At 42.9% G+C, this 12568-nt stretch overlaps 1 long non-coding RNA gene across 1 annotated transcript; it reads right to left on the reverse strand.

Moving 5' to 3' along the window:
- Window positions 1–430: 430 nt before the first annotated feature.
- On the reverse strand, window positions 431–6115 carry LOC143808260 (uncharacterized). The gene is made up of 4 exons (XR_013221915.1): window positions 6056–6115; window positions 5165–5279; window positions 1699–1757; window positions 431–710 (listed from the first exon to the last, which is right to left on the reverse strand). It is a non-coding gene; the product is annotated as an uncharacterized LOC143808260 (long non-coding RNA).
- Window positions 6116–12568: the final 6453 nt, after the last annotated feature.

Here is a 12568-nt window from a genome sequence, read left to right on the forward strand (position 1 = left end):
AGCAGTGAATGTGCATTCTCTTTAATAGCGGAAACACGTGATCTCTCAGCCGCTGCAGGAATCTGGTGACTGCGACTAACAGCATGCTCACTATTAAAGGAAGTGAAAATGTACTGCTCTCCAATTCCATATTTCCACCCATCCATCAGTGTTGGCTTCAGTTCAGAGAGGTGGGCGAGATTATGGGAGTGGGGAGCAGTGAATAGTCATGTTCTTTAATAACGGGCACAAGTGTTAGCCAGACTCGCCGGCTCCTGCCTCCTGTGACTCTGCTCCTCCTCCGCCGCTACACCCCCAAAGTCACAGCCAGACTAGAGTCCACAAAATAAAAATAAAGAATCTTTTTTTCCCTCAATGTTCGCCCCCCTCAGGGAGGCAGGAGGTAGCACACTAGGTAGGCGCCTATCCTGTCTACTCCTTGTCCCAGCCCTGATCATTATTCTAACCCTACTGTACATATCAAACCATGATGTTCCTGTTAACTATGATCTCACTGTTGCTAATGATGACAATGACAATTGTAATCTCACAGGTGTTAATGATAATTATTTTATTATGTTAATGATGATGATATTTATAAAAAAAAAAAATTCTGTGGTGTTATCTCAAAATCATGTTGGTATCTCAGCACATTTCTTCCACTCTTTCAGCCTTCCACTGAACTCACCCAGTGCACAATTTCCTCTTCCTTGAAGTTATAGATTGAATATCTGTTAGACAGAAAAACAGAAAATGTAAATAGTTCTATAGCTCTAAAGTATGTTAATGACACATTATGAATGCAATATATAGATAGTGGTCCAAGTTTCATCAGTGTTTTGATCAGTGACCGTCATCAGAGTTTGGTCAGTGCCAGATTTTACCGTGAGATTTTTGTCAGAGTTTTATCAGATTTTCTTGGAAGAAAAAGAAAAACTGATGTAGGATTCTGAAAGTTTCCTATAAAACAGTCAATGAAAAGTGGACAGTACACCGATGGCATCGAAGTACTATCCGATTTTTTTTCATGGATCTATAGACTTGTAGTTGCGATTTGAATCTGACAATCAATATCAGACAAGTCTCCGTGCCTCAGTGCAGACCACTTGGTTCAAAGACAAGTCATTGGTCATGTGAATTAGGCCATAGATTATCATAAGTGGCATAGATGTTGGTGAAAAACATGGTTAGTGCTTGCTCGTATAAGAAAAACTAACATCTAAATAAGCAGTGTTCACACTGGATATACTTTCTCAGTTGTAAAAATGCAAAAATTTGCATTTCTGGTGTTTTTTGCAGCATTTTTTGAGAGCGGGAGTAGAGTACATGTGTGCTTTGCCTACTATACATCTTTAAAAAAAAAAAAGAAACTGTTATTAATTAAAAGCGCTTTTGTGTTTTTTTGCAGCCTTTTTCACTTTCTCATTGGTTTTTATGGCTGAAAAAACGCTACAGAAACACTAAAAGAATTGGCATGCTGTAGATTTTAAAAATGCTACAGTTATTCAGTTAGAAAAAAACAAGCACGTACGTGAGATTTCATAGCTTTTGCTGATATATTAAAAACAGCTTTTAATTTGTATAAATGCTGCATGTGAACATATCTTGATACAGAGTTATATGGAATCAAACAGAAGTAAATCACATCTTATTCTATCGGGTGATTAATTAGCGAGATATTTTCTGTTAGAACCCATGATCATTTCTGATTGTTTTTACCTGGATTATCTATAATTACTTCTAATAAATCATCTGTTCCTCGATCCTTTTTACTGCACCTTAAACAAATAATAATAATAATAATAATAATAAAAAGCATTGAAAAGCCTTTATCTTTCTGTACAGGAGTTAAAGTAAGTAAGTAGATACATTGATGCACTGTGCAGGATAATGCAGACAGATGGGACTTTGTGTTTAAAAAGATTGTTGATGCAAGTCTACTCCAGCTAATTTGAACATTGTAGAGGTGGTCGCCCACTTTTGACCCCCACTCTCTTCCAAATTAGCCAGAGTAGAAAGCCAATGTCATATTATATGTCCTATTCAGCTTTAAAGCATGAGAAATATTAAATACCAGCAGTTTTTTTGCGTTATAACAGCTGATTGCTCGGAGGTGTAGAGATGGGATCCCCAATGATTAGCTTAGAATTATGGGAATTGCCGTTACAAAATGTTTTATTTTTTGGATTTATAATCTCTTTAAGACAATTAGGAAGCTTGTAATAACTTAAGAGAAAAATGCATCACATATATCTACACTTGGTCTCACAACTATTCTGTGTATTTATTAAAATTCTAAAAATCACTTCTAAGTATTCTCATGTTCTGTGATCTCCGATATCTTCTATTTCAACAGTCAGAAAAGTGTATCCTGCTTTGTAGTTGGTTGGAGTGAACCACCAGATTACAAAAAGAGTTTATCAGGAAACTAAGACACATTAATAAGCCAAAATGGTCCCGAAGAAGACAACTTTTGATGTGACTCTAGAGCTATTCAATTCCCGTCAGGTTCTTTTTCTTATAGGCTGATTGACAAATACACCCAAAAAACTATGAAAGCAAACAAGGACGAAATACAACAAAAACTTTTATTAATGATTCATCAGAAAGCATGACAGACATAACTTAAAAATATTATATAAGGATATGGGACACAGAGATCCTTACTGTTAGGGTTTGCGGAACGCACCGAATATATTTATTGATGGGATTGGTGCGTTCGCAACCCGGGATCCACCGTGCAGGAAAGATCCTGCTGCTAAGTGAATGGCGGCACAATATGGCGGTATGAACCAGCTCTGTTAGCTTCACAGAGCGTCCGAGAAAGCAAAGCTCTGTGCCCTGTTAGACTCTCACAGAGGCACAGGCTAACTACCCAGATGAGAGCAGTCAGTGGTCATGCATGCACACAACACTCCTCGCCGGAGGTGCCAGCATTCTAGGGGCTTATTTCAGCCGGGTCCCTTGCCAGATTCTCTTGGATATACTGAGACATTGCCTCCGTCTCTGGGAGAGATAACGGATAAACTCGACCCCGGGGAGGCTCAGCACCAGGCAAGAAGTCAAAAGGACAGTCATAGGGGTGGTAAGGCGGAAGGGTCTCCACAGCCCTTTTGGAGAACACGTCTGCATAGGGCCAATAGTGTTTGGGGAGAGAGGAAAGATCTGCGGGTACCTGAGTTGTAGCAACCTGAACGCACTCCCTCTGACATCTACCCTCGCAGGATTTACTCCATCCCAAAATTCTCCCTGAGGACAACTCTATATGAGGAGAATGGTAGCGTAGCCATGGTATCCCCAACAGGACCTCATCAATTCCCTCAGGAATGACTAATAGGGAGATAATCTCCTGATGTGATGGAGACACAGAAAGCATGATAGGAATGGTTTGGTGGGTAATCTGAGAGGGTAGTGTCGACCCATTTACCACTCGAACGGTTACTGGTTTGGCGAGCATAACCAGGGGTATTGCGTGACGCTGGGCGAAAGCGGATGACCTAAAATTACCCTCCACCCCAGAGTCCACGCATAGCTCAACCATAAGAGTGGATGGGCCAAAGGTAATTGTCCCCTTGAAGGACAACTTTGAGGCAAACATCGCCGTGTCTAGTGTACCTCCTCCTACTGCCACTAGATGCTGACGTTTCCCCGGCCGCTGAGGACACTTGGAGGCAAGATGTCCTGACTGCCAGCAAACATGACAGACCTTATGTGCACGAGCGGACTGGGACTTGGGTCCCGCTCGTGTCACCTCTATGGTCTCATGTGACTCGGACGCCTGGACTGGAGATTCCAGAGGTCTGGCGAAGGTGGGAGACAGCCAAAACCTCTGCCTACACTGGGCTCGCTCCAACCTTTGCTCGTGAAAACGAAGGTCTATGCGAGTTGATACAGCTATGAGCTCCTCCAGTGTGGCGGGAATCTCCCTAGAAGCCAAAGCGTCCTTCACATGGTCAGCCAGCCCCCGCCAAAATACGGGAATGAGGGTTTTATCCAGCCATTCCAACTCAGACGCTAACATCCGGAAGGTAACCACAAAATGACTGACCATGTCTGAACCCTGAGTCAAAGCCAGCAACTGGAGCGCTGTATCATGGGTAACTTGAGGTCCTACAAAGACCTGTTTCAGAGTGTCCAGAAACCGAGGAACTCTCCGCACCACATGATCGTTGTGCTCCCACAGCGGCATAGCCCACTCCAACGCCCTGTCCGACAAGAGAGATTATGAATCCCACCTTTACCCGCTCTGTGGGAAAACGTGCAGCCAGGAGCTCGAGGTGTATACCACACTGGCTCACGAAACCCCTACAGGACTTACTGTCCCCAGAGTATCTCTCAGGCAATGGGAGGTGAGATATGGTCGGAACAGAGGTGGCAGTGGGTAAAGCTGCTGCTGCCACGCTAGCAGCCTGAATAGCTATTGCGGTAACATCCACCGCCGAGGTTGCACGCTCAAGAGACGTCAACCGACCCTCCAGCAGCTGGATGTACCCCTGCAACCGCTGTTCATCCGCCATTACTTAGCCAGATCCTGGCGCTAGTATACTGTTAGGGTTTGCGGAACGCACCGAATATATTTATTGATGGGATTGGTGCGTTTGCAACCCGGGATCCACCGTGCAGGAAAGATCCTGCTGCTAAGTGAATGGCGGCACATTATGGCGGTATGAACCAGCTTTGTTAGCTTCACAGAGCGGCCGAGAAAGCAAAGCTCTGTGCCCTGTTAGACTCTCACAGAGGCACAGGCTAACTACCCAGATGAGAGCAGTCAGTGGTCATGCATGCACACAACATTCCTCGACGGAGGTGCCAGCATTCTAGGGGCTTATTTCAGCCAGGTCCCTGAATACACTCATACACAATCTCCTCGCCGGAGGTGCCAGCATTCTAGGGGCTTATTTCAGCCGGGTCCCTGAACACATTCAAGCACATGACCACAGTGGCACAAAGCACGTAACTTTGGAAGATACTAGCACATGGCCGTGCGGCCATGCGAGCCTTAAATAGCTGCAGCATGTACAGGACCTTCCTAAAAAGGACCAATGAGAGACTGCCATTATTCTACATTAACCCATCTAATTTTATATATCCCCACCTCCATTACATACACTGCAGATATATAATAATGGCTACTATGTGCAGGTCTTTCTAGCTATAAATAATGAATATAATACCAGTATCTTACCAGGAACAACATCGTCGACATTCATTAGTGGCAAACGCGACAACTTCAGAAACAAAAGCCGCAATAAACCCAGAGGCTATTGCAAAAAGGAAAATCACAACAATCTCCAAAACTCCTGTGTAAGAAAGGCATTAGATTTAGGATTGAGGTCGCTATAAATTTCCAACATGAACCTTAGACATAGAGTAATCCTGCTCTAAATAGGAGTAAGACGTGTGGACCCTGGTGTAAGGAGGAAGATATTGGATGGAAAATTCTCAGATTGTGAAGAGAAATATCAGTGTTATAAACTACTTATGTGAAGATATCCCAAAAATTACCAAACTGAGGCTGCAATGTGAATTCTGAGCGGACCCCTGAATGAGGCAGCAGAGCCCCTAGTTTCCAGAATATTGGTTATTTGTTTCATTAAATAACAAGCCCAATACATGTCCAATACCAGAATATCATATATATATATACATATATATATATATACACACAGTATATAATGCTCGTTATGATGCTGATATCATATAGTCCATTCATAGTGTAGTTTACAGTGCATACATTTCATATACCATAAAGATTGCCAGCATGCCACATGGCATAATGCCCACATAACCCCGTCCGTAACGTCCCGGAGAGTCTTTATACTTACAGGAAATGACACAAATAATCAGACAATCCACATCACTCACAAATCACCTGCTGGCGCTGTGTGATATACATCATCACAGGGCAGTGTGTGGAGAGTAGATCACTTCTGAAATACGACTCCAGAAAGTCACAAGGAGGTTTTGTATCCCTCTATCATGGGCCCAAAGTTTCTGCCAACACTGCCGAAATGTTGGATAAGGGCACTAAAGAATGAAATGATAAGAAAAAGTTAAACCTTTTTCCAGAACATACCTGACATCTTCACTCGCCTTCACTATAAACCCTCAAAGGGGTCACACAGCGGAACTCCATGTACATAACCTTCCCACTGTGAAGTCATCACGTTCCATTCTATCCCATTATGATGATGTTGGGGATGTAACCATGACAACTACAAGCTATAAAGCGATATTTCTGTCACCTGTCTCTGTCTGTGGCTACCCTAGATTACACCTCTTTTAATGTCAATGAAGCATAAAGAAAAGCCCCTACACCCTGAGTATATTCAGCCAAAGCAAATCTTTATTAATTAAACAAATTGAAAAGTAATGATAAAAGTAAGTGCTGCTATGTAAATATGGCATATACAGTATACATTTACACCAGCCAGTTTTATATAACATAGTAGGGTGGTTAACACCTAGTAAGACTATAAAGTGATTATTTGCAATATAGTTCACTTAATAAATAATGATACACCTATACAAGCCAGGTCCGCATAACATATAAAAGCAATAACCAAATTTAGGCATAGAGTGCAAGTATGACATTAAGGATCTCACTTTGTCTTGGACAGGGGGTTTATATACAGGGCTAAGGGCTACACACTGACACAGGTAAAAGAAAGGCTATAGTTCTCTATAGAATGGCCCCTTGGAACTTACATTATAACGCTTGAATGCCTAGCAATCTGTCATAATCTTTGGGAAAATCTGGCAATTTCGCATAATTCCTTGCAGCTATCACATCACATGCCTTAGCACAATCAATCAGTTGAGACTATCACAGGAAAATATAGATTCACCATAACCAAATAATTTGAAAAAATAGCAAAGCTACCAATTTTGAGTTTCAAAAGGTTCACTTTCCGCTAGGTATGGACACATTTAACATAAAAAATAAATTTAATATGTTAGTTGATATCTTGACTAAATTAAGTCAGCAGGTTTTTGCTATGTAATCTGAAGGCAACATGCTGTTAGAGTTAAATCACAGATTTCAGTGATGCCTCTGTGGTTTTGTTTACTTGCAATCATTGTTTTAGCACCAGAAGCTTTTTTTTAATGGACACAGAAGAGCGGACACAGAAGAGCGCGCCTCTTGGTCCAACTCCGCCCACTTTTCTGATAAGCAGCTCACTGTCTCTAGCGACGAGAGCATGTTATGGGCGGGGTTAGTTTTCTCAGCTCTGCTACATTCTAAATCTAAAAACTCTGTGTCAGAATGGCTGCACCAAGTAACCTAAGTGATACATCATTGGAACCACGATCTCTTTGCCTACATCAGACTGCTCTCAGATGAAATAGCACAAACCTGCTGACAGATTCCCTTTAAAAGGAACCTGTTATGCACTTTGTATACTGTCCCCAGTATGTTGATAGGATGTAATGTGCATCACTATCATGTTTTTTTCATGAAAAAATTGTCTAATTATTTAGTCATAGGGGTTTGTTTCATTTCATTAAGTCTCTGCTCACACAATTTGAATGATGTTCCTAAGGTTACACCGACGTCACTCTGATCCGCTTTGAAAAATCCCGTGCTTACGCAGTGTTGGGGAATCGCACATGCATCATGACGAGTGGCTCTCCACACATGGACACTGAAGTTGTGTCTAGTACCCAGCTTCATTGACCATGTGTGGCCAGGGAGCCGCTCGTCACAGCGCATATGCAGCTCCCAAATCGACACTGCCCAAGAGCTGGATTTTTCAAAGTGGATTTAAATCACGACCCCATAGGGGACAGTTTACATGCTAAAAAGGACATGACAGGTTCCCTTTAAATCAATGCAGCACTAAGTTTAAGTGAGCTATTTTAATTTTTTTATTCTTTACCGGACCAAATTAATGAAATTTCATGCCTACTCCTAGTTTCTGAATTACCAGTAATACATGCTGATTGTGATGTAGGGGAAATGTGGGAACCACAGAAATACGATCAATAGAGAATAGCTATGATGTAAGAAATCTTTATTAAATGCAGAATACATAGAAACTAGTAAAAATCGGACCAAAACATGGAACACTGTGACGAAATGGTGCAAGACTCAGAAGGAATGCTACTGTGCAAAACAAGGCATGCAGACCAGGAACTGGCTTAGTATTGTGAACTGATATTGTAAATACAAGGGATATAGCAGACAACCTGGAGTGACTACTATGTGGGTGGCTGGTATCCGTGTGTTCCTCCCTATTGTGCCCTGGAGCAAATAATAAGGTCCCTATTGATGCCCTAATGGTCACCACCAATCTGCTGGTACATGTAACGGACCCAAAGATAGAAAAAAATGCCGGGTAACTAAATATGGGAGGTCAGGCTAACAATACCTCTATACCAGACATCACCAAAAGCCACTACCCCATAACCGCAGAAACCAGGATGGTAAAACTACCCACATAACTATTAGGCAGACAAGGCTGCTCTGATGTATAATACCTGGTGCAGGCGGCTATCAGATGTGTGCCAGATCCATGGACTGCACGTCTGCCCGATGCGCGTTTTGGAACTCCTTCGTCAGGGGGCGTGTCAGATGACTCAAGTGCCGGGGTTTATTTATCCACCAGCTAATACCATCATCGGCGCACACCGGAAGTGACGCAGGCGTCGCTAAGGCAACCCGCGACTCACAGCGGCGGCGACGTCATGAAGGGGCGCCGCCAAAGTCATGGCAACCGCCCGAGCATAGAGATGCCGCAAGCCGCCTAGAGCAGCGGTGCCCAGCGCGCCTGCGTACAGGTGGAGCCGAGGAGGTAAAAAACTGTGGCTAAATGTAATAGCCGTACTGTTCTACATGGGGGCAAAATACTGAGAACAACTGGAGAAGACCACCATCTAGCATGTTGTAATATCATACTTCTTATTCCGGACAAATATGTCACCATCGTAATATGTACACAAACGCAACATGCAGCAGTAGACCCCCACAAGACCAAAACGGCAATATAATAAACCCCCAGCAGATCCGTCAATGACAATGATATAATACTAACCCTAAAAGACCCTATGAGCATAACATATGAAGAAAAAACAAAATATACAAACGACTAAAAAGAAAGGAAAGAAGACATCACATATATGTATAGATGCGTTAAAAAAATATGTCCACTGGCAAAATGCGGACCAACATAGCTATATTCAATAAATATTCTCCAAATGCCATCTTCCATAGGTCTTCAAGAGGTAGACGCTGGAGAACTTGGATCCAGACACAATATGATCTGACTTATCCAAATAATATATATATCTGAAAAATTAAAACAAAATTAAAACCACGCACAAGTACAACCACTGTGTACCCCACCATCTCCCGTATCTCAATCAAGATCACAAGAACGACGCAAAGCTTATGGTCTCATTAAGTCCATGGGGGTGTATACTATTTAGCATCCACATCCACCAAGTTTCGAGCTGTGCCAACCGTTGTGAAATCCTCCCTCCTCTTATATCTGTCTCTATCATGTCGATACCCTTAACACGTAAAACACTACTATCACAGTTGTGATGTGCCTTAAAGTGTCTGGGTATCGTTTTTAGTAATTGAATATCCGTTTCCTGTGCCGCTGCCTCGATCCCCTGGACATGTTCCCTCATCCTTGTTTTTAGTTGTCGCGTGGTCAACCCCACATAAATCAATGGGCACGGGCAAGACGCATAATATATTACGTTCCTGGACGTGCACGTGATTGATTTCATTATTTTAAAGATTTTTTGTCCAGAGGAATCCACAAAAGTATCCTCCCTCACAATATTTCTACAGGCCACACATTGGCCACACGTGGACAACCGCCCCTTGGTCTATTCCTTAGATCATTCAAAAATGTCCTATGTGGATCACACACGTAGTGGCTACGTACAAGGTGATCACATATATTCTTGGCTCTACGATATGTGATCAAAGGACGATGGGGTAGTAATTTGGCTAAAGTTGGATCTGTTTTTAAGATGGGCCAAGCACGCTCAAGTGCATTATGTATAGCCCCTGCCCGTGAGTTGAAATTGGTTACAAACCTGATGTCAGATTTGCCCCCTCTTTCACGACTCCCATATAGTAATGTGTTCCTGTCACTATGCTTTGCATGTAAATATGCCCTTTTGATGGCACGGTTACTATATCCTCGTTCCTTGAAACGGGATTTAAGTTCCCTGGCTTGTACTTCAAACTCATCAGTAGTGGAGCAAATACGGCGTATGCGTAGAAATTGCCCAATCGGGACCGAGTGGATCATATGAGCTGGATGGGAGGAGGAAGCATGTAGGAGCATGTTGGTGGTGGTGGGTTTCCTATAAATCGTAGATTGGATGGTGTCCGCCCTATCTCTGGTTAGTCTCACATCTAGGAATTCAATACTAGAACTATCAGATGTTGCAGTCAATCGGATGTCATTATTATTCAAAGTCGCCACAAACCCGGTAAAGGCCTCACGGCTGCCCTGCCAGATGACGAGGATGTCGTCTGTTATGATCCGGTGACCTTGGAGCCGCATGAAAACTTTCTCTGGAGTCGGTGGAACCTGTACTGACCGCAAATCCTAAACTAACACCGCAACTAGAAGTAGCCGTGGGGTGTGCCTAACAAACCCAAGACACCTCGACACAGCCGGAGGACTAAATACCCCTATAGATGGAAATAGGAATGCTATCTTGCCTCAGAGCAGACCCCCAAAGGATAGGCAGCCCTCCACGAATAATGACTGTGAGTAGGAGAAGAATAGACACACGCAGGTAGAAAACAGGATTTAGCAAAAGAGGCCACTCTAGCTAAATAGGAAAGGATAGGACAGATTACTAGGCGGTCAGTATTAAAACCCTTCCAAAAATATCCACAACAGATAATATAAAAAGTTCCACAATCTAACTAAAGACATGGAATGTATATCTGCCACTCCAGAGAATCCAGCAAGACTGAGAAAATACTGACACAATCTAAGCTGGACAAGAAAACACAAAGAATAGCACTGAATTGTGAAGCACACAGCATGTGTGCCACAGGAAAAAAAAAACAGACACTTGTCTTTGCTGATTTGGCAGAAAGACAGGAAGAACCAGGCAGAGGTCCAACACCTCCCAACAACAATTGACAACTGGCAAGGACTAATGAATCCTGCACACCTAAATACCCCAGTCAGAACTGCAATCAGCAGACACACCTGACCAGGACTGCAACCCAGGGACAACTGCATTACCACCTACTACCACCGGAGGGAACCCAAAAGCAGAATTCACAACAGTCGTCTATGTAGCTCCGTAGACAAAAGGCCGTCAGACTGTAGGAGGTCCCTTTCCCACAGCCCCAGGAGCAGGTTAGCATAGGAGGGCGCGAAGGCCGCCCCCATGGCTGTCCCCTGGAGCTGCAGGAAAAAGGACCCCCTAAACGTGAAGAAGTTGTGAATAAGCGTGAAACGCAATACCTCTAAGAGGAAACCCCGAAATTCAAGGGAGCAATTGGATGTGGATAGAAAGAATTCATTCAATTCAATGATGATTGTGATGCCTGTGTGTACAGAATGCTGTTGTCTTTGCTGTCTCTCATGTAGCAGCACAGCTTTAATGCTATAGTATTCTGTCCTCCTACAATCCAAAGGGAATCTCTGCTACCTAGTGCTGACAGATGCTGATGCTGAGAAATGTACGATTTTCATCTGTCTCCCTAGGTCCTCTCCTCCTTATAAATTATTACAAACCCTATGTCATACTCCCATGCTGCAAACAAGTGTGAGATTGATTACAATTTATATTGTAATGCACAATCTCATCTGGTCAATTGGTCCGCAATAAAACACGGAGACTAGAACTGAGCGAGCACTAAAATGCTCGGGTGCTCGTCATTGTAACCAAGCAATTCCTATTACTCACATGCTCATTTCGAGCAGCAAGTATAATGGGAGTTAGGCCGGTGTCACACTTGCGAGTTGCAATACGAGAAACTCGCATCAATACCCGGCACTGCCGCCGGCACTCAGGACTAGAGCGTTCAGCTGCCTGTATTTCTATTCCGCCGCACGCTCCAGTCCCGAGTGCCGGCGGCAGTGCCGGGTACTGATGAGAGAGACTCGCGCTAGTTTCTCGCATTGCACTCGCAAGTGTGACACCACCCTTAATAGGAAAGCCAAACTTTTTTTCCGGCAGACCCTACATGGAGGTCTGGGAGGCAGTGAAAATGTTCTAATGGATGGGAAAAGTGTTAAATGGAAGGAGAAGAGCATGGGGAAAATCCCTGGAAGCATGTCTGACTCCTAGATCGCTGCTGAGAACAATGGTGTCACACTTTTACTCCATTTTAAGGACTGACAATAAAACATTCCAAACAGACAAGAAATTGCATTATACAGGAAGAAAAATGTTAAGAAAAATTGTTTCCTGTATAATGACTTGTATATAAGGCAAAATTTAAAAATAATTTTTACATTATTATAATTTAAGTAAACCAAAATTGCCTTTTTTAGTTAAAAAATAGGAAGTTTTAGTTTAATTTGTGACGGAAGCAAGAACTGACAAAAATAAAGGACTCAAATACACGCTGTATTAGACATAAAAAAGGGCCTCA

The sequence above is a fragment of the Ranitomeya variabilis genome, chromosome 2, assembly GCF_051348905.1.
Source record: "Ranitomeya variabilis isolate aRanVar5 chromosome 2, aRanVar5.hap1, whole genome shotgun sequence".
Taxonomy (NCBI): Eukaryota; Metazoa; Chordata; class Amphibia; order Anura; family Dendrobatidae; genus Ranitomeya; species Ranitomeya variabilis.